The sequence below is a fragment of the Erpetoichthys calabaricus genome, chromosome 17, assembly GCF_900747795.2.
Source record: "Erpetoichthys calabaricus chromosome 17, fErpCal1.3, whole genome shotgun sequence".
Classification (NCBI taxonomy): Eukaryota; Metazoa; Chordata; class Cladistia; order Polypteriformes; family Polypteridae; genus Erpetoichthys; species Erpetoichthys calabaricus.
This window is the reverse complement of record NC_041410.2, coordinates 14,917,441-14,941,267: the sequence shown is the minus strand read 5'-3', so window position 1 is coordinate 14,941,267 and position 23,827 is coordinate 14,917,441. Positions and strand designations below refer to the sequence as shown.

The following is a 23,827-nucleotide window of genomic DNA, read 5'->3' as shown; positions in this document are numbered from 1 at the left end:
CTATTGTAATATTATTACTTGGTTTTTGTGGGTTAATTTGGTCATATCTTGTATTGTTAGTAGTATGCATCAGGACAAGAAAGTTGTTTTAAAATAACAGCTGAGATCCATTTTAAAGTTGAAGGAATTAGTGAACACATCAGTCATGTTACCACTTGGTTTCCATTTTCTTACACTAAAAGCTTTCCTAATAGCTAATATCTTTCAGACCTTTGATCAGCCTTCTATATATACTTTATCTGGTGCCTCTGTCTTTTTGTAATATTAACATGAGCACCACCTTTTCATAAACACATGGGGACAGAAAATTAAAGGCTACAATATACATAATAATAATTTCAATGGTTGTATTTGACAGCCTACTGCTAAGAACACTTACTGCTTCAGTTTAGATATTGAAAGGTTCAGCAGCCGAAGATCATAGTAATATCTACACACTGCACCTTGAATTTCCCTAATTTCTCATGTGGTACATTAGAAAAAGCTTTCTGAAATTTAGGGTAAATACTATAATATACACCTCTCTGATCATATGGTTTTGTTCCGTCCTTCTATAATTCTACTAATCAAAGTCAGTCTCACGCTTCTAAATAAATGCTGATTGTTCACTAATACACCTGTTCCTGACATGTAATGCTTAATCTTTTTGTTAATTATTGCTTCCATCAATTTACAAATGAAGCATAGTCTATAGTTACTTAAGTCAGTCTAATCATGTTTTTTTTGTAATGGGATAATATTTCCAAGCTTCCAGTCTTTAGGAATTCCCTCAGTGTGCAGTCTGATTTTTTTTTTTTTTTTTTTTTTTTTTTGAAGAATATGCCTGAAGGGTTTATATATGATTAGCACATGCAAATAATAATTTCACTGTACTCTGTACACCTATCAATAATGGCTCTGTGAACTATGCATATGTGTTTACTATCATCCTATAGTGCTCTAAAGTGTGGCTACTCTCACAAAATCTGTTTAAAAGCCAAGCTTAAAAAAAAATATCACAAAATCACAGGATATTTTAGAGAAACATCTTTGTCTTTTTTACCTCTATCTCCTTGGCTACTTGCCAGTGTTTGTGACATTGCCTTCAGCCTGATACTTGATAGTAGAAGACTAGCAAGACAGAAAAAAGTAAACTCAGTAATAAGCATGCAAATGCTATGTTAAATATTGCCTAAATACACCACGATGATCTCAAGATTTGTGGAATAATACTCTATGAACAAATGAGTCACAAGCAGAATGACTGTTTTGGCTCACATGTGTCCTGTTACGTCTGGAGAAAAGCTGATTCTGCATTCCTCAGTAACAACATCATTCCAGCACTCAGGCCTGCTCCACATTATTCCAAATGGATGCAAGTAAGAACCAAAAGTAATTTGAAAAATCAATATGAATTACATGGTAACTGTGGCAAGTATATCAGTGTACAGTACAGGTATATACCCATACCAAGATGTGTGTACTTTATTATGAGCATTATTTCATAGCATCCACACACCTAATAAATATACTGTACAAGAGTGAATAGATTTTTAGTAAAATTAAATTTTACCTGTATATAACATACTCTCATACAAACTGAGCTTAAGATATACTCAGCTTTTAATAGGAAAAAATAATCTGATGTACTATGGTGGTGGAAACAAAACAATCTTCTAAATATTTATAAAAGGGCGGAGTGGTGGCTCTGAGGCTAAGGATCTGCGCTGGTATCCTGAAGGTTGCCGGTTCGAATCCCCATCACTGCCAAAAGAGACCATACTCTGTTGAGCAAGGCCCTTAACCTTCAATTGCTCCAAGGGCGCTGTACAATGGCTGACCCTGCGCTCTGACCCCATGGGGTATGCGAAAATGAACAAATTCCTAATACAAGAAATTGTATAAGGCGAAATAAAGAACAAAAACAAAAAAACAAAAAAGGTCGGTCTGTCTGTCTCTCAGTCAATTACTCACAAACTACTGGGGCTAGAACTTTGATCTTGGTCTTTAACTATGTTCTGGTAATTCAAAAAAGTTGAAGTACCTGTGACATCAGCAAACTGACCTGCTCTTGTGGGTTTCTTATGGCTCAGTGATCCGCAAACAAATTGTCATTGCGTAAAGAAAAAGAAAACCAGCAACATCTGTTAAGAATCAAGCAAACTACAGAGGCCTATGATGTGACGAAGAGCTCAATAATCGGAAGGAGAAGAAGAGCAGTGCTGAGTATCAAGTGTAGGATACTGAATGCAAAAAGGCACAGGCAGAAATGTATGCTACCAGGGTATGTGTGTAACTACTGGGGCAAGAAACTTGATCTTGATCTTGATCGAAAGCTTGTGACCTGATGAGAGAGCAATGCCATCTGATGGGCGTCAAGTGCATGATACAGAATAAAAGAACAGCAAAGATCGAGAAATGCATGTGACTGGAAGTCTGTGTGTTTCACAAGTATATTAATAAAATCAAGGACAGATTTCGGTCTGGGTAACCCAACCACAGTAAATTTTCCACATTATCTATTGTGTTTATCTGTACAAATTTAAGTACTCATTAATTTCAGTTTAACAGTAATTATATATTAGTCTTTAACATTGTGATCAACTGTCCATCCATTTTCTTAATCCAAGTTTGAGATTTTGTGCTGTGGATGCCGATTCCAGCAGCTCCAGTCACAAAGAGGAGTTGATTCCGCAGGGCGAGTGCATCACACTCACGCAAATAGCTCAGGAAAAGCATATTGTGTATGATCAATACTTGTTAATTTTGTATCACATCATAGTGCTATTTGAGACGATGCTGATAAATGCGTTTCCTTTAACTGCAACATATGAAAACAGCAGTTGATATTATTTGCTGCATTCGTATTTTGGAGGCTGATTTTTGCATGTTAAATTACTCCTCGTGGGGCGATGAATGGACACCCTTTTCGAATATATATAGATAACTCGGTGATTAAAATAATTGTTGGAAGCAGTGCCCAGACAGTTAAGTGCAGAATGGCGAAAGCCTGCAAACTGAAGACACGCCCATTTTGACATGACTCTTGTGGGTTATTTGAGAGTCTGAGAAGGGGCGGTTACTTGCCAGGTTATGTATCCGCCCTCACACCCGAGGTAGTTCACCATTCGCTATACTGGAGTGATTTGGGCGGGTTGAAGTATGGTAATAGGTTAGTTAGTGCCTCCAGAGGTTCAATCCCTGCTGCTGTCGAAGGCTGCGTTAAAGTGTCTTCCTGTGTTGCCGCCCTTGAGAGTGAGGTTGTGTGGAGTGCTATGAGTGAGGAAATACCCGTAATAGTGTGAGAGTTAACAGAAAGGCAAGGTACGCCTTGATGCATAGATCTTTAGTTTCTCCTTGCTTGATTAACCAACAGAGGCGACATTAAATTAGCGTACAGCTACCAAAGGTAAGTAGCGCGTCTGGATTTGTTGAGTTGAGCTATGTCGGATCGAGATTTATTTTTCTGCTGCCTTGTTGGCTGTGTCGGAAGCCGAGCGCACTGGTTGCATACTAAAGGGACCCCACCCGCATGACAATACCAAGGAAAGCCTAGCTCTTAAACCCTTCACACAGCCTGAAGTAGTTAAGGACGCCCTCCTAATATCGACAACCTAAAAAGAAAACGGCTAGAGTATCTCATTAATCCTCAATGAGGTGGGAGCGACTGGAATGAGCGAGTTATTAGATTTTTGTGAAGGGATGGGTAGGAGGTCAAGGTATTTTTATATAGACGCTATGATTACATCATTCAGATCTTTACATTTAATGCCGCTTATGTAGCCCTGTAAGCAACACAGTTGGTGCTGGGCTGGGCAGGGCAGCATGTTATTGTATGGATACTGCAGTTGAAACTTGCACCAGCACCACTGCTTCGCAAAAACTGCAAAAGCAACAGTATGTATTGCTGCGACTTTTTCATTACTATAGTTTCACAGTGCCTATTGCATTTATAAAGAAAATAAATCAATAAGCACCTTTGCAGGAGACGCAAAGGTGTAATTTAGGAAAACATCTTTAACTTGAGAGAAGGTTATTTTTTTTTTGTTGCATCTAATCATGTTACGTAAAATGTTCCGTATTTTACATTTGGAGTTGGCATAATGTAAATTATAGTGGTGCTCCTATTATATATTCACTTTTATCTTGTTTTAATCTGAACAAACTCGCATCAGAATTTCCACGGAGCACTCAAGGTAAATGACTTGATTAGGAATACACAGTGTGTCAGAAGTGGAGATCTATGTTAGATCTTATCCTTGATATTGCATATAGAGCCTTTAAATAATGAATATGGTACATTTGCACTTATATATTCGCGCATTACATACATAACTGTTTCTGTGTTCATTCTTTCACATAGCACCTGTCCATTCCAGGTTTTGTTTAACTTTATTCACAGTTGTGATTCATTGTTTGACTTTTGCTGCACTGTATTTTTGAAGTTTATTAAAACATTTTTTATCAAGCTTACTCGGCTAGAATTACACTTCCTCACGGCCCCTGTTCATGAAATATTGACAGCATGTACTCTAATAGTAAATATGTTTGCCATTACCATTTAGAATAAGCTGTACAAACATAAATTTACATTCATGCTTTTTTTCTGCTAAGCTACTTCTGGAGCTGCATTCCCCAAATGGAAAATTCCATTGTGTATGGCTAATTTTCTTTTAGTTGTAATTTTTTTGGAAATAAATCTGAACTTTGTATAAATTGCACAGTGTCTAAAGAGGATTAATCAATGTATTTTATATCCAGTCTTGATCTAGATAGAAAGATTTTTGAGTTGGTTAGATAATTTTGCTCCATTCGCAAAAAAAGCCAGCTTAATTTGCCCTCATTATTCTCCGTATTATGTTGAAATTATAACCTGATTAAAAAATCTTTTCTTGCATTGCTGTTTTTTTGAGCGTGGCCATTCCATTTAAACAATATAGGATTCCTAATGGTTGAAAACTTCAAAGGGAACAAGTGCAGTGCATCTGGAAAATATTCACAGCGCATCACTTTTTCCACATTTTGTTATGTTACAGCCTTATTCCAAAATGGATTAAATTAATTTTTTTCCTCAGAATTCTACACACAACACCCCATAATGACATGAAAAAAGTTTACTTGAGGTTTTTGCAAATTTATTAAAAATAAAAAAACTGAGAAATCACATGTACATAAGTATTCACAGCCTATGCTCAATACTTTGTCAGTTCCCCTTTGGCACCAATTACAGCCACAAGCTTGGCACACCTATCCTTGGCCAGTTTCGCCCATTCCTCTTTGCAGCACCTCTCGAGCTCCATCAGGTTGGATGGGAAGCGTCGGTGCACAGCCATTTTAAGATCTCTCCAGAGATGTTCAATCGGATTCAAGTCTGGGCTCTGGCTGGGCCACTCAAGGACATTCACAGAGTTGTCCTGAAGCCACTCCTTTGATATCTTGGCTGTGTGCTTAGGGTCGTTGTCCTGCTGAAAGATGAACCGTCGCCCCAGTCTGTGGTCAAGAGCACTCTGGAGCAGGTTTTCATCCAGGATGTCTCTGTACATTGCTGCAGTCATCTTTCCCTTTATCCTGACTAGACTCCCAGTTCCTGCCGCTGAAAAACATCCCCACAGCATGATGCTGCCACTACCATGCTTCACTGTAGGGATGGTATTGGCCTGGTGATGAGCGGTGTCTGGTTTCCTCCAAATGTGATGCCTGGCGGAGTGGTGGCTCTGAGGCTAAGGAGCTGCGCTGGTATCCCGAAGGTTGCCAGTTCGAATCCCCGTCACTGCCAAAAAAAGGCCACTGCTCTGCTGGGCCCTTGAGCAAGGCCCTTAACCTGTAATTGCTCCAGGGGTGCTGTACAATGGCTGACCCTGCGCTCTGACCCCAAGGGGTATGCGAAAACTACCAAATTCCTAATACAAGAAATTGTATAAGGCGAAATAAAGAACAAAAAAAAAAAAAAAAAAAAAAAAAAAAAAGAGTTCAATCTTTGTTTCATCAGACCACAGAATTTTCTTTCTCATGGTCTGAGAGTCCTTCAGGTGCCTTTTGGCAAACTCCAGGCGGGCTGCCATGTGCCTTTTACTAAGGAGTGGCTTCTGTCTGGCCACTCTACCATACAGGCTTGATTGGTGGATTGCTGCAGAGATGGTTGTCCTTCTGGAAGGTTCTCCTCTCTCCACAGAGGAGCTCTGACAGAGTGACCATTGGGTTCTTGGTCACCTCCCTGACTAAGGCCCTTCTCTCCCAATCGCTCAGTTTAGATGGCCGGCCAGCTCTAGGAAGAGTCCTGGTGGTTTCGAACTTCTTCCACTTACGGATGATGGAGGCCACTGTGCTCATTGGGACCTTCAAAGCAGCAGAAATTTTTCTGTAACCTTCCCCAGATTTATGCCTTGAGACAATCCTGTCTCGGAGGTCTACAGACAATTCCTTTGGCTTCATGCTTGGTTTGTGCTCTGACATGAACTGTCAACTGTGGGACCTTATATAGACAGGTGTGTGCCTTTCCAAATCCTGTCCAATCAACTGAATTTACCACAGGTGGACTCCAATTAAGCTGCAGAAACATCTCAAGGATGATCAGGGGAAACAGGATGTACCTGAGCTCAATTTTGAGCTTCATGGCAAAGGCTGTGAATACTTATGTACATGTGCTTTCTCAATTTTTTTTTATTTTTAATAAATTTGCAAAAACCTCAAGTTAACGTTTTTCACGTTGCCATTATGGGGTGTTGTGTGTAGAATTCTAAGGAAAAAAATGAATTTAATCCATTTTGGAATAAGGCTGTAACATAACAAAATGTGGAAAAAGTGATGCGCTGTGAATACTTTCCGGATGCACTGTACCTGTCGACATATTTATTATGCATGTGTAGATTAAGAATAGGATGACCATCTTTATGTAATTTAACATGTTCCTTTTAAAGGAAAGTGTGTTGCAAAAAAAAAAAAAAAAGAAAAGAAAAAGTTGTTTTTAAAAGTAAGAATAACAAAGTGAAAGTAAACAAGTTATTCAAACATTCAGATGTACCTTCCAGTAAGAACATGTTTGCAAGTTCAGTTTAATTAATTGTTCAGTTTAATTAATTTAATTGCATTTTATAGTGCTTTTCTAACCTACTCAATGCTTTATATAGACAGTGGGGAACTACTTCAACTACCATCATAGACAGTTTACACTCTGCTGGAGTTACTGTGTGACCTTTAATCAAGTCATTACATTCCCACTCTTAAAATGGTATTATTTATGATAATGGAAACGATTACTGCTACTCATTTGACACTGAGCACAAATATTGGTAAGTATAAAATGAGGTATCAGTAATTGTATTAACAATAACACTGACGCAGTCTTTGAAAGTGGAATTCGAAGGTTAGGCTACTTGAACATTGTGAGGAGTGTGTAAGAAAATAATAGTAAATAGCAGTATAATGCTTTATATGTAATCTAGTAAATTGCTATAATTGTGATTTTACTAACATCCTTGTGATGTTGGATGAAGGGTTATTAACTTTTTTTAGCACATATAGCAAGGATTACCATCTGAATGTTTACTCATTAATAGCTCCTCATTCTGATAATATGTGTAATCTCTTTGGATTTTTCTGTTTTATATTCTGAGTTTTTCTGGTGAGATGTTTTTTATGAAATGATAAACTGAATTAAATTAATCATATCCTGTTATGAACAGTATAAACTGATTAGCACAGTGGTCCATTTAATCTGCATAATATTCATAGATCTCTGTAACGTGTTATATTTCACTGGTATCATTAATCATTCTGCTTACGCTCTCCAGTATGGTTATGCAACATGTTACAGAGATTCTGTCCCACTTAATCCTCTTTCATGTTACAATTCAAAATAGCACTTTATATGTTTTACTATTACCCTCCATCCCTATAATAGGGTGTCTTTATATTGTAAATGTAATATTTAATGACATGCTGATTTTAAACAAAGTCAAACTCATTATTTCTAGCAACAAGAATGTCTAGTTTAGCAAGCTGAATTGATACCCAGTACTGCAAGCACAGAATCCTATATCTCCTCTAGCATAGCATAACAATATTCTCAAACTTCCTTCATCAAATTTAGGTTTAGCTCTTTGTCTTTATTTTTTTGCGGCTTTCTGGAACCAGAATTCTCATAACTTGACTTTTTGGTGTCTGTGGTCCTAAGACATGCTGTCTGCCTCCAGTAATCAAGGAAAGAGTGGCATTTTACTTTTGTCATCTGAGAGATTTTTTTATTTAATTGTTCTTATATTACTATATTTAATATATGACTCGAGTAGTTAGCCATTACTTTCTAGTACAGACTTTTCCAAAGTGTGACATATTAGGATTAATGACAGACATCTAAAGAAATGATAAATTATTTGCTGCTGTTCAGTTTTTTCATTGCTATTTACAGATCAGCCGATATTAACTTTCTACAGATATATAAATAAGATGTATTGTTATTATTATTATTATTATTATTACAGGAAAAAAGCTGGTTGATTTGGTATTTTGTAACTTAAGTCTCTTTGTCCAGATGTCAGGTAATAAATAGTAGTGATTTTACAATATATTTTTTAATTCTGACATCTGAAAACAACTTTCCAATTTACTATTGAATTTGCGCACGTCCTCTTAGACAGAAGTGGCATCAGTTTACTAGATCATTTATCAATCTCCAATATTCTAAATGAGATAAAGGTAGGCATTGTGATTTACTGATTTAGGATCTTCGAAATTGTGAGGTTGCATGATTAGTCTGGTATGACCTGGATCCTGGTAGTTGAGGTCTACTTTGGCTTAGATTATGTACAGCCATCCTTCCTAGTTGGTGAGTAAAAACTAATGTTAGGTCTGATTAATGATTGTAGAGCAGGTGTGTCAGACTCGAATCATGGAGGGCCGCAGTGGTTGCAGGTTTTTGTTCTAGCCGCTTTATTTAGTAACCAGTTACTGCTGCTAATTAGCAGACTTTTTGCCTTTCATTGTATTTGACTTGCCTGTTTTTTCTTTTTCTTAAATGGTAGCCAAATAATAAAGAGATACAAAGACAATAGATGACCAGTCAACTCGGGGATCTCGAGCAGTTCCGGAAGGCCACTGGTCTCCAGTCGGACATCTGTTTAGCTGTTAAAACTCATTTTAATTGTGTGGCTTGCTGATGTTCTGATTCTGCCACACCAGTTATTTCCAAAACTGACGATCACAGATCAGAATTTCTCAGACCTTCACTTTTTTTTTTTTCATCAGATATTTATTTAGATAAATATTGTATGAGAGACACAAGTGGGTCAATCCATGTGAAATCAACAGAAGCTTTCCAACTGATCATCTTCAGTTTGCTTCATACTTGCTGAAAATAATGTCATTGTATCCAATAAGTAGTGGGCAGCATTTTAGGTATATAAAATGTAGTTTTTCTTCAAGGTACCAACTTCATATTATGTGCATTAACAAATTAAAACAAGCTCATTCCAGTGGTATGCTTCCTTTTCTGCCAGCCTTTGTCATACATTGGCAAAATTCATTTGAAGTATAGGGACACAATTATTTTTTCCCATTTTTAATGCCTCAAAAATAAAATTTGATGTGTTTTAGACATGCACCTAATTGCTAAAGAAGAACTGTATCATTTGTTATACCTTTCAAAATTTGAATGATCTGATAAGATTTAGTGTGGAGATATAGAAGACCAGAATTCCTCAAAAGCACAAAATAATTTTTTATATAATTTTCAGCAAGCCATAACCTGACAAATATGCAACTGTGAACCAACTATTTTGGATGTTAATGATGTCTAATAGTAAACAGCATCCTTGAAAATTTCATGTATCTAGCTTTGACAGTTTAAAAGTTTTTTTTTTTTTTTTTGGAGTATTCGTTTTTTAGTAAAATCAGGGCCACATCTCCTTTATTTTTTAAAGCCTCCATGTCTCAAAACTAATGATCATACAAGCCTAAAGGTTTGCACGACAGTTACCGAGTGCAGTGACTCCTTATTCATTTTGTATGAAGTAAGTCAGAGGTGGTCATTCTGGAGAATCTTCTAATATCTGATAATCTGACACAGATTGTTATCTGCTGGCTTACTGAGCATCTCATTATTGTTTGGCTGATTGTAAAAAATAATTAAAATGCAAGTCAGTGAAAATCAAGGCAACACATTATGCTCCATTAGTTTAATAATTGAATTCCTAATGGGGAAGGTAGTTGAAACGAAAACCAGCAGCCACTGTGGCCCTTCAGGAACAGAGTTTGACACCCTTGTTCTAGAGGCAGTATTTTGAATTTGTATGAAGAAAGACACATGTGGCGGGCGGCATGGTGGCACAGTGGGTAGCGCTGCTGCCTCGCAGTTGGGAGACCTGGGGACCTGGGTTCGCTTCCCGGGTCCCCCCTGCGTGGAGTTTGCATGTTCTCCCCGTGTCTGCGTGGGTTTCCTCCGGGGGCTCCGGTTTCCTCCCACAGTCCAAAGACATGCAGGTTAGGTGGATTGGCGATTCTAAATTGGTCCTATTGTGTGCTTGGTGTGTGGGTGTGTTTGTGTGTGTGTCCTGCGGTGGGTTGGCACCCTGCCCGGGATTGTTTCCTGCCTTGTGCCCTGTGTTGGCTGGGATTGGCTCCAGCAGACCCCCGTGACCCTGTGTTCGGATTCAGCGGGTTGGAAAATGGATGGATGGAAGACACATGTGAAGAGAAATGTAGTAATCCATACTAGAGTTGATGATGGTGGTGAGTTAATACACCAGGTGTTAGCTATAGTTAAAACAGGCAAAAAATATACATAACACTATGTCGGAAGTTGTGGTTTTAGTCTATGGTAAATTAAAAAAAAAAAAAAAGAAAGAAAGTATTCCATCATAGAGGGTACTGGAATATAACATTGAATATCTGAAAGACCTTGACTGTGATGGAAATGCCTAGTTAAGCTGTTGGTAATTTTTTCTTAATATTATAGATACAGAATATACTTGGTATGTATCTTTTTTATCATTTAAAGCCCTGTGTATACATATGTATACATGTGTGTGTGTGTGTGTGTGTGTGTATACCTTAGAATGAAGAAATTATACCTTTTATCTATCTGCCTGTGCGAGCAGGTGTTTTGGAAATTAGTCTGTTTACCAAAAATTGTCTGCTTTTGAAATGTTGCAGCACTTATAAATTACAAAGCCAACAGTTTCTGAATCCAAACCCAATCCTATTGTGGTACATAAAACACAAGACATCAGACAGACAAGACTCTCTTGTGTTTAGAGGTCCTAAACACCAGTGTTCTTTATTCCCTATTGTTACATTGTTCAAGAGGCTCTCGCAAAACTGCAGGGTCTACAGAAGTGCCCAGTTTGTGAATTCTGACCACAGACTTGTTATTGCTACTCTTAGGATCCAGCTTAGGTCCAGTAGGTTACCACCTGCTAGAAAAATGAGCCTGGACTTGGCCAGACTCCAAGACCAGGCTGTTTCTAATGAGTTTGCACGCAGTTTGTGTGAGGAACTTTCAGATTTGGGTATGACTGCCGATCCTAATGTGATGTGGGAGACCTTCCGTGACAAGACCCTGAAGGTTGGTGAGGGTTGTGTTGGTGTTACCGATGTTCCCAGAAGGAGATGTTTCATCTCGCAGGGCACCCTGGATATCATCGAGAGGAGTCGCAGCGCATGGTTCAATGGCAACTCTGGTCTGTACCGGGAACTGAGAAAGATGGCTGCGAGGGCTCTGAGAGCAGATAAAGAGGCGTTTGTTAGAGGAATCTCTGAGCAAGTGACACACCATCTGTGGTCTAGCAACCCACGTCCTGCTTACAGAGGAACTGAAGCATTACGCACATCTGAATCTGTTCCTCGGAGAGTCATAGTCAGGGCAGCTGATGGAACGGTCCTTACAGATGACACTGCAGTTGTGACCCGCTGGGCTGGCTACTTTGAGCAGTTGTTTAAAGCTGATCCTCCAGCTAGGACGTTGGATATCTCTGGGTCCACGGTTCTTGAGGCTGATCCTCCAATTAGCTGTGAACCACCCAATCTCACTGAGATGGCACAGGTGGTGAACCAGCTGAGGGGAGGAAAAGGCTGCAGGGATCTGTGGTATCCGGAGTGAACTTCTCCAGGCAGGTGGTAAGGCAGTTTTCCCGGCATTGCAAGCAATCTTTGCTTCCATTTGGGAGACTGGCATCATCCCAACTGACTGGAAAACGGGACTTGTCGTCCCTATCTGGAAAGGGAAGGGTGATCTCCTGGATTGCAGCAACTACAGGGGGATAACACTGCTCTCTGTGCCGGGTAAGGTCCTTGCTAGGGTCGTCCTCAATAGGATCCGTGATCACTTGCTCACCTACCAGCGACTGGAACAGTCTGGTTTTACGCCTAAGAGGTCTACCATCGACCACATCCTGGCACTGAGAGTTCTCATAGAGCGCAAACGCAAATATTGGCAGAGTTTCTTTGCAGCCTTTGTCGATTTTCACAAAGCGTTCGACTCAGTTGATCGAGCTGCCCTGTGGGACATCCTGAGGGTTCGCGGGATCCCCTTGAGGTTGCTGGATATCATGGCTGGCCTGTACACTGGTACTGTGAGTGCTGTGCAGAGTGGAGGCAGGACCTCTGCGCTTTTCTCAGTTGATTCTGGGGTTCGTCAGGGGTGTGTTCTTGCTCCTACTCTGTTCAATGCTTGTGTGGACTGGGTGTTGGGCAAGGTCGTGGGGTCCAGCGGCTGTGGTGCATCTTTTGAAGAAAGATTCATGGATCTTGACTTTGCTGACGATGCTGTGATCTTCACGGAGTCAATGGATGCCCTGATCGGGGCGCTCAAGAGACTGAGTGAGGAGTCTGAGTGTCAGGGCTTGCGAGTGTCCTGGATAAAAACCAAAGATCCAGGCCTTTAATGACCTCTTGGGCACAGCCATCAGCAGTGTGTCTGTCTGTGGAGAGAGTGTTGACCTTGTTGAGAGGTTTACTTACCTTGGTAGTGACATTCATGTCTCTGGTGACTCTTCTTGTGAAGTCAGTAGACGAATTGGAAGAGAATGGGGGGTCATGAGGTCTCTGGAAAGGGGTATGTGGCGCTTCTGATATCTATGCAAAGGGACGAAGGTCCAAGTCTTTACTGTCTTGCTATATGATTGTGAGACATGGACGCTTTCCAGTGACCTGAGACGAAGACTGGACTCCTTTGGTACTGTGTCTTTCCGGAAATTCCTTGGGTATCGTTGGTTTGACTTTGTGTCAAATGAGCGGTTGCTCATGGAGTCCCGAATGAGGCACATTACCTGCATTGTGGGGGAGCGTCAGTTACGGCACTATGGCCATGTGGCGCGTTTCCCTGACGTTGATCCAGCTCATAAGATCCTCATTGTTGGGGACCCAAGTGGCTGGACCAGGCCAAGGGGTCGCCCTCGTAACACCTGGCTGCGGCAGATAGAGGGTCATTTCCGGAGGGTAGGGCTGGATCACGTGTCTGCTTTTAGGGGGTTGCCAACCGGGATCCCGAGCTATTTCGACGTGTAGTGGGTGTGGCAATGCACTGTACCAGTGCATGCTACCCAACTTGACTTGACTTGTTACATTGTTAACATTGTGCAAGTGGTCATTAATTGTCAGTGCTCACGCACACAGAATCCTCCCCGATGACTTAGGACAAATAAAAAGATGCCAATTGGAATTTTGAATTATTCAGTACATTTATTGAAATTGTGGTAAAAGCTATTAACTGGCAACATCTTAAATATATGGCACTTTATCTACCTGTTCATTTTTTTTCAGCAGAAGGTGAAATTTAGAATAATTTTGTTTGTTTTGAAAGGATAAACCTGTCAAAGTGGTTATGTCATTGTAGTGTTGAGTGTTTCAAGAAAAGAATGAGAATCAGAATTGGGAGTGCACAATACAGACAATAAAATGGATATTGTGTTTATTAGTCTAAAATATGTGTTTATTTGTTAAATTCTTGACATGATGCAATTGATCCAGGACACTTTAAGAGCAACTGTGATCTTGGAGGTTTGGAAGGTCAGTAGATATTATTCTAATCAGTCTTGCAATCTGCAGCTAATTCTTTCCTCTAAGTGAATATTTTGGTTAATTACTTTCTTGCTTTTGGCTTCAGTGTCTATCTTCCTGTGTTTAAGATATACCAATGAAATCTGAGTCAGAATGTGAGTTCTTTCTGGGACTCTGTGAAGTGCCTTGAGCATGGGAAAGGTACTATATAAATAAAATGTATTATATTTTTTAATGATGCTAAAGCACTGTGTTTAACGTCTTTCTACAATTTTATTTTAAAGATGCTAAGATTGATTAAAATTAAATAAATAAATAATAGCCATCACAAATAATAAGCTATGTTTCATATCTCACACCCTCAAAGAAGTAAGAAAACTGCAGGTTTCTATAAAGTTAGTTATTTCAAAACTGTATTTGTGACTTAAGGGTAGCACTAGGTTGCACTGCTGCCTCAAAGACCCAGAGTCCTGGCTTTAAAGCCTGTGTCTGGATGTGCTTGATGTGAAGTTTATATTTCCTTCCCATCTCTGTGTGAGTTTTCTTTGGTTTTCCTTCCACATTTTTAAACATGCGTGTCAAGGTAATGGGCATTCAACTTGTGTGAGTGGTCCATGTGATGAACTGGTGGCATGTCCAGGGCTGTTCACTGCTTTCCAGTCAGTTCTGCAGGGGCAAACTATGGCTCCCATGACCCTGAAACTGACTAAGCAGGTTTGTGAATGTTATGGGATTTAGTGTACTTTTTAACTCAAATGCCTATTTTTAAAATGACTGGATTTTTAAAAAAGTCAAACTAAATTAAATCCATAATAACATTCTTTTATTCATTTAATTATAAGTATAAATTAAGTACTAGACTTGGGATCCAGTAACTCCTGGATTTTTTTTTTTGTACATAAAAAATATGTTGCTTGTTTAAAAACATTTGCTGCTCTTTTCTTCAACATCTCTGCTTTTTTGGTAGGAGCATATCATTTCTCACAGATGTCACTTCACTGTAATTATGCCTTCAGATCGTTACCATACTGGTAGGCTGATGGGTACCCCTTTCACTGGGTGTTTTAGTGTAGGGTGTAGACGTCAAATCCTAAAATACATTTTGGTTTTAGTCATACAGACTGAATTTCAGTTTCTGATATTGTTAAGCAGATCTGGCGACCAGAGAGTTTTTAATTAGTCCCAGCACACTAGCTGCTTCACCAATTTGTGAGAAGACAGTGGAAAATATTTGCGTTTTTGCTTCCAAGTTGATTCTCCATAGGGGACCCTGGTATCTAGGATTTCAGCTAGCTGAAAATGTTTTCCTGTGTCGAGAATACAATAGATTTCAGTTTTCATAACCTGTGTTATCTTGTGCTTGGTATTTTGTTTTTAGACTTTTTTTTTTTATATCGTGTGATGCCATTCATGTCTTTATATATGCTTTAATCCTGTTTTAGAGGGTTAATTTTGTTTTATTTGCTTTGTTATAACCTTTAATGTTGGAGAAATCTTCATAGATATACAGGCATGGTATGTTTATGATCATACGGTTAGATATACCAATCTTCACTCATGTTAGGGATGAGTTACCACTAGTTTATATTATTCACAAGAAGTAAATTAGACCTTTGTTTTATATGATTGATCTATGTTTGGCTTGTTATACATTGTCAACATTTTTTGACAAAAAACGGTATGTTAAATCACAACAGCGTAAATGTGCTTTTCAAAAGATTTAAACTCCCTTGCAGTGACTGCTGATGTTATTAAAGAAAAGTTTGTACATTCAAAATTTTGGCATACTTAATATGGGCATTATTCTTTGACTTGTCTGCAGTTAAATCAATGTGCAACAATGTCAGTATTGATTTTTTTTTTTTTTTAAATTGTTTAATGTTTCTTTACAACTTTAGTGTATGGGAAAGTATGTATAATATTTTTTGCTGTATTATCCATTACTATAAAGTAATGGTTTATATTAATTTGTATCAGTTCTCATGTGTTAAAAGAGCAAAGGAGAGACACTAAATTCTTAAAAGGCTTGCTGTAAGCATAAAAATGGAGAGTTATAAAATGAAGGTGTTTTAGGTAGTTGGAAAGGGAGAGCTGAGTGGTTCACTGATTAAAGTAATTTAGTAATATAGTAAAGTATTATTCAGGTTAACATAGTTGGTTAATACAATATTATTTGATTATGCTTTTGGTATTGAAAATTATATACAAAATTGATAAATTAATTTTAAATAACTGGAACGGTTTATTTTTTCCCTTCTTATAAGGAGGAGGCTGATGTAGTAATTTAGGTAAATGTATTTGGTAGACCTGAAGCAGTTCATAATATGAAAACAAATAAAGTTGCATTTCTAATGTGCAACCTGCTGAGATTTTTGATCACAGTAAAAATTAAATGCAAGTTGTGTAAACATGCTTTAATGCTCAGAAATAATGAGTGATCCATTTGAATTAGTATGGGTAGTGGTTACATTTGTGTTGCAGTGAAGTGTTAATCTGCACATCTTTTTTCTTAAAAGTTCACTGTTTTATTATTATTTTTGTGGCAATATTTGGCAGACTCCAGCTTATGATGATAACCCGTGTACTATCAATAGTTGTTTCTTTGCATTCTTTGTTAATTTGTAAGAGGTAATTAATCCTTTAAATATAGCACACATGAAAAAAGTTTCAAGGTCAAAGTTACTTCAGTATAAGGTGTAGTCCAACTATTAATCAATAAATCAATACAACATATATTATCAACCTGACCTTTTATTTATGTTTTAGCTGTAGGATTTGCAAGGAGAGACAATTCCAATTTCAGCAGCTTCAGACACAAAGCAGGAATCATTCCTAAATGAGATGTCATCCTCATAGGGCTTCTCAAACCTGGGATTGCCTGTACATATTTTTTAAATTATAGAGATGCAGATAGAGCCAAGCCTAAAGGGCATTTTTTCCTTGTGTTTATATTTTCCTTGTGTTTTTCCCTACTAGAGGGTGAATGACACTTCTTTTAAGCGCATACTTCACATGAATATTTCTTTCACATGAAGATATGTTGTGTATGTGTCTCATTCCCCCGGAATATCTATCCCCATTTTGGCTGTATGGGACTGTCAGTTAATCTGAGGGATGGTGTTTGTTTTAATGCATTCTGTTTTCCATATAACATGAATACATCACATAACATGACATTCTCGCACCCAATAAATCAAATTTAAGGTTTCGAGGTGCTGGAGCCTTTCCTGGCAGCACTGGATTGAATGCTAGAACTAACCCTTTAAATTGTTCCAGGTCATTGTAGAGCCCATTTCTACCCATAGCCATACTTGCAGGAGGGCTATTTAGAACGAACATTTAATTTAAGCCACTTGTCTTTGGGAGAAAAGAATTAGTGGGAAATGTTTGTAGCCTGCACATAGTGTTAGGGTGGGGTGAATGTACATTGGAGTTGACAGTGCAATTTACTAATAGTCAATACAACAGTATTGGTATCAATATTGTTAACACAATGAAAAAAATCAGAATAAAAAAAGATGTAATGACCTCTGAAGATTTACTGACATTACTTACAGTTCAGTGCACTCTGTACATGTGACCATACTACTACTACTACTACCACCACCACCATTGTAGTTATGTACATCCCCAAATCAGAAAAAATTGGGATGGTATGGACAGTGCAAATAAACATAGGATTCTTCAATTTACTTTGACTTTTAGTTAATTGCAGACAGTATTAGCCTAAGATATTTCATGTGTTGTTGTCTGGTCAACTTAATTTCATTTGTTAATATACATCCATTCCAGAATTTCAGGCCTGTAAATTATCTATGTTTTCTGAAGTTGAACTGCATTTTATTTATTTTTTTGAGGTTTTCTTTCATTAATGCTTTTATGATGTAAACATACTGTTTGGCACTCCAAGTTTGGCTCCAGCATTATATCCATTGATCTCAGGATAAGCACGGGCTCTCTGAAACCTTGAATTGGTTGGTTAGAAGATGGATTAATGGATGTTGCAAATATTTTTGATAACATTTACTCTAAGACAACATGAATTTTCATTAAAAAAAAAAATCCATTTCATATTCTGTAGCACTTCTGCAAGAACTTTCCTTTCCAGCTCATAGTTTTATGTACAACAGGTAATTAAGTCCCTGTAGAGCTGTTGATGACTCCAAATAAAAATATCCCCTGATCATTTTTGCCAGTTATTGTAAGTACTGCCATTGCCCTTTCACACTTTACAACAGAGTCTATAATGTGTATGTTGCAATTTGGAGATTATGGAATTAAGACTATTTCAAGATGAGTATGGTAGTTGTGGACATCATATTAAGGAAGATATGTTTGGCAATTTGAAAGTTACTGGGATAAACCAAGCCTAGAAAATATTTGTATTACGTATAATATATGGAACATTTCCAACATGTATTTAGTAACCAAAAGTGGATTTGGCGTATTTATTTGCTTTCTTTTTGTCTGTGTAGTTAAATAAAATAGTGAACTGTGTAATGGGAGCACCTTGTATCTGCACTTCTGTCAAGGTTTTTCTTTTTTTCTTCTTATACTCTATTTAAAGTCTTTAACATGAGAATACTGTACCCTTTCACTCTGATTTTATGTAAAGGGTCACAGGCCTTCTGTGCTGTATAAAAAAATAAAATAAAATAAATAGTCAGTAAGCTTTTAGGATCTTTGTTCCAGGATGTCTTATGTAGCTCCAGGCAGGCTTTCTGTCATTTGTGGTAATTTCTTCCTACATATTGTGGCCCCCAGAGAATCTCCTTAAAGAATGAACCTCACACACACAGCTATTGTTTACATACAGTAGTATTTGGATGGACACTGCAAACTGTCATTGTCAGTTCTGTTCATGAATGAGCCTTGGAAAGCATTTATGGTGTCTGTTTGTCTCCTTGCAGAGTTTTGTCACCTGGACACTCTTTTAAATGGAACTGAACATTTTCCTTCTAGACCTTTCAGCTCCGCAAAATAGTCTTTGTCCTTGGCTCAAGGTGTAACGTCTGGTCTGTAAAATTAAATAATAGCAGCCAATCTCCACCCCTCCACCATCACTGTACATTAAATAAAGTATTCCTGGCTTTTAAGAAAGTAGGCACTCTTTGAAACACTAGGATTGGTAAACATTTATTATTAATAAATTAACATTGACAGTTATACAAAGAAAAAGTTGACTTTCATTTGTAAGAGCATTATGTTTACTTAAATGGATTAACCTAATCCACTGCTGGCAGCAACTGCAGCATAAACAGTGTTGCACTTGTGGTCTACACATTAGTGTTTTGTGTATGGTTTTTTTTTTTATGGAAAACACTAGCATCCTGTGGCAGAAAATTTAACTAGTAAAACGAAAACCCTTCCCAACCCCAAACCATTTTTATTGAGCATGTGCATTCTTCCTTTGCCTTTGTGGATATTCTCCAGGTATTTTGCTTTTCTCCTTTATTCTATCATAAAGTTCTGTGTTTTATGTTAATCTGGTAACATTGAACTGACTTTGTATGACTGGTTGTTTGTGCACCTGTTGCCTTTTTAGGATTGGTTCCAGACCTAAATGTACTCTTGCTGGGAGCGGCTCCCTCTGTGAGTTTTGTTGACCTGGGGGCTTTAGAAAATAAATCAATGGATAAATTGTATAGTACAATGTATCTTTCCGTACCTTGTTCATAACCCCTTTCCCTTGTCAGGGCTGTGAAGAGCCATGACCCATCTAGACAGGTCATCGCACATGCTTCTCTGTTACTTATGGCTTATGTGACAAAAATGTAGTGTGTTCAGTTAGCCTGATCAAGATTTGGGGCTTTGGGGTATGCAAGTCGCACCCACACTAAACAAGGGAACATCATGAAAGTTTGGTATAGAGTCTGAACATAGTCTCTGATTGTGTCTTGTAGAAGTAGAAGCATTATCATCTTTTATCAGCAGGATCATTTTTGTACAACACAGTTCATTTTCTATTTTACTGGAAAATATGAAAAGTTCTCTTCAATCTGAATTAATTCCTTCTTCAGCTTTATTGATTTTTTTTTTGTTCTTGTTAGAAAAGCTGTATTTTTTATCATTAGTTAATACTGTGGAGTTTAATAGTACAGGTGCGATATGCAAATAGTTAAAAATCAGTGTTTACGCTGGAAAATTGTAGTGTGTGGTAATGTTTGCCGAGAGTGCTAACACCAGTAAATAATTAATGTGAAGATTGCCCATTTTTTACTACAAAAAAGAATACATACATATTTTAATTTGAGCAACACTCAAAAAAGGCATGCCATACACATTTAATTAAATTATATTTTTCTAAAGATCAGATAGAAGGTCAGAACACTGTCATCTGTTTTGCATTATGAATTTAATTATTGAATGGGGATGAGTACTGCAAGAATGCATTTACTTTGTGAATGGGGGTACATTATTCCCTAAAGTATTCAATTTATGTCTTGAAACAATTCACAGTAACTTTTGGAGTAATGGTATATAACTTTTAAGGGCTGTAATTGCTAAAATTTTGTCACCCCTCAGTCACTGTAGTTGTCACTTGAAGTATATCACAGTGCATGACTAAAAAAAAAGTTTTTACACAAATTTTAAGTCGCATATTACAAAGCTTTGGAAGTGCAAGTTTAGGGTAATTTGGTCAGCCAACTGACGTACAGAACATTAGAAGATAAATGGAAGCATAGGCAACTTTATTATAGTGTGGACCCTTTGAAGAATTCAAGGCAATTTAACACACTACTTAAATCAGTTTGCTTCAAGATTAGATGTCACATTCCTTTACCCTACCACACCCCACCCCCTGGAGTCGGAGCCTACTGATTATTGAATGGGTGACTGGGCTTACTGGGTAGCCACCCCACTAATTTCAATAGTAGGGGCAATGCTGAAAATGATTTACAATATGTTACTGTAAGATGCATACTGTGGTAACACACAGTGCACACATTTTTCATTTTTTCAGCTTTTTTGTAGTTAAAAAAATAAATAATAATAAAAAAATCAGTTTATACCTGGATGGTAAGCAACATCTTCACCATAGCCACAAACCAGAATAGTAACTAATTGCCAGATGCTTTGTCATTCCTTTGACCAAGCCAACATAACAAATATTCCTGACCTTTCCTTATTATGTTTGCAGTTTTGTCAAATGTTAACTGTCCTGAGCATTTCCCTCGGTAAGTGAAATGGATAGACACCCTTATTGTTCTTCATTAGTGATGTTTGTTATTTATAATAATAATAATAATAATATCATCATGACACTGAGAACTTGGGTAAGGGGCCTGAGTTGCCTCGAAAGCTTGCATATGGTAATCTTTTTAGTTAGCCAATAAAAGGTGTCATTTTGCTTGACTTCTCATTACATCCATAATGGCTAACATGGTACAACACCCTGCTACTATCCTGAAATATATAAAGTATAAATCCATCCCCTGTATAGCATGAACCTTGCTGAGCCTCTGTTTGATCAAATTTGAATTGAATCACCCATGTTTATAGCCACATATCTGCCGTGAACTATTGAATTATAGTAAAGCACACAGCCAGACATTCCCAATTTACCTCATATAAAGTTATGTTTTCCTCATTGCCATTGAATTTTTTTCATGGGTCTTGACTCATGACTGAATAAACTCAGTCTTGCCATGCAATTTATTCTTTGGAAATCATAAAATGTGTTTTTGTGATAATGTATGGTAGGTCAAAAAATACTTAAAAAGACTTAATTGGCTTTTTTATATTTCCCTTAACTTCTTTTTTGCTATTACTCATCTAATACTTACTTTTGCTGTTTTATGTGAGGTTACAATGTTTGAAAATTAGTCTGGTCATTTGGGTGGGCAGATTTACAAGTACTATGGATTATTGATTGCCTGTGGCACCCACTGAAACTAAAACCTTGGCTAATGCAAGTGCAGCTAATAGTCAGCACAGTCTGCTTTTAGTGGTCAAACACCCTGTGTGTAAAGTTATTTTTTTACCTGGCAGGAGAAGATGGTAGCTTTCAGGTACATGCCTTTCTAGTTACCCAGTGTTGTATTATTATTTGCAGTCATCAGTAAGAACTGTATTATTGATCACTTTATTACATTTGTACTCTGCATTGGATGAAAATCTTGTGTTTTTTGGACATCTTGTTTTAACAGGCAAAAGTAACATCTTGCTTACTTGGCAGATGATAGCCGCAGTGATCAAGGTATGGAAAGCACAAGGTCATTTCTCACCACTACTTCAATGTAGAGTTTTCCTACTATAATTTTAAGCGTATTTACGCCAAACGCAGTCATGCCCCCCAACTCTTTTCTGTGTGGCTTTTCAAGAACAAAAAAAAAAGTTGTCTGTCGTGCCATGTTCTACGTGAGCCTTGAGTAGAGATTTCTGATATACAATCATTTATCTGGTGATGTATGTTCTTCTTTTAAGAGGTGCCTGTGAGAATGCAAAGTAGAGTTCATTTTGTTAATATGACTGTTTTTGTTGTTTATATATGCCCTTTCATCAAGACTTTGTGGAAATACATATTTCGATAGCTTGCATTCCTCCATTGAGCACTTCCTGTAGTGGATTATGTTTAGGTAAGTATGCCATGAGATGAACTAGTATTCTGTTTAGGGGATGTTTCTTACTTTGCACCCTGTCCTGCCAAGATTGTGGTGACTCAGTAATGCAGGTTTAGAAAATGGATGGCAAATGACAAATACAAAAAAGCAAAAGATAGTGACAGTTCAGTGCATTTCACTGTGCTTTAGATATGCAAAAATGTATTCTCTCTGAAACCTTATAAATTTAAAACCAGTGATTTCACATCACTCTTCAGAGTATTACAGTACCACCTGTGACTTAAAGGTTGCAAGCAGGCCATTCTGTCTGTGTGTCTTCTGCAATTCAGTAGTTTTTCTGTAGAATGAAAACTCACCTACTTACTGTCACTGTACTTTTTTTTTTCTTCTTTTTTCCATTGAATGTGTGATGTTTATACAAGACTTATGTTTCAATGTCACAGACCAATCTGACTAAATTATCTCACGATAATTATGTAGGCTGCATCTTTAAATTAATTACAGTGAATTTGTGTGTTTTACTGCAGTCTCATTTATTATGGTCCCCGAGAGAAGTAGTAGCTACGTGTTTGTGTTGGTCATATATGCAAGTAAGAGTACAACTTGGCTTAGTTGTCGAAGGTCTTTTAGTTTTAAGGCATAAAGAAAAGAAAAAGGAAGCAAGTCCTGAGGCCAAAGGTCTGGAAATTGGAGGAGGAGAGTGGGATAATTAAGTTTGTTGAAATATTAGTAGCAAAGGCAAATGAAGTATCGGAAGCATCAGGTGTGAATGGCAAGTGCAATAACAATGGAGAAAGAATGGTTTATAACAACAGAAGTCCTCTATGGGTGGACAGAGAGACTGCTGAGACACAATGAAATGTGGTGGAGTGCTGAAGAAAAGATGGCAATTGAGGCAATGCTGTAAAAGACTGGGGAAAATAAAGGCAGCAGGTGATATGATCTACAAGGAAGCAAAGTGAAATGCCAGTAGAGCAATCGTGATAGTGAAAAATACAGGAGTTTATAAGTGAGCTGTAGAATGAGGAAAGAAACAGAAATATGTTCAGTATCCCAAAGCTGGCAGCTTTAGAAAGACAGGGTGTAGTAGGTGTTAATTGGTTAAAAAATGACAAAGGGCACGTCATGATTGATGGTAATGGGATAAAGGATACCTAAAATAAGTACAGTGCAGTAAAGGAGAAGTTGCTGCACGAGGGGAATGAACAGGATAGGCTAATGTTTCTTCTGAGAAAATAGAAGGATTGAGCTGTAAAATTTCAAAAGATGAGGCTATAAAAGCTCTGAAGATG

The 23,827-nt window shown here is 37.7% G+C and overlaps 1 protein-coding gene across 4 annotated transcripts in view; it reads left to right on the top strand.

Annotated features, from left to right (window-relative positions):
• The window catches only part of tmod2 (tropomodulin 2), a 60,003-nt gene that overhangs the window by 10,836 nt on the left and 25,340 nt on the right, over positions 1-23,827 (top strand). The window contains exon 1 of one of the 4 annotated variants that reach the window (XM_028822410.2): positions 3,178-3,388. The exons of 2 other annotated variants lie outside the window; for them this stretch is intronic. The gene's annotated coding sequence lies outside the window, so the exon portion shown is untranslated. Of the gene's footprint in view, positions 1-3,177; positions 3,389-23,827 lie in introns of those variants that run through there. One more of the 4 variants, XM_028822409.2, reaches the window with a different exon arrangement.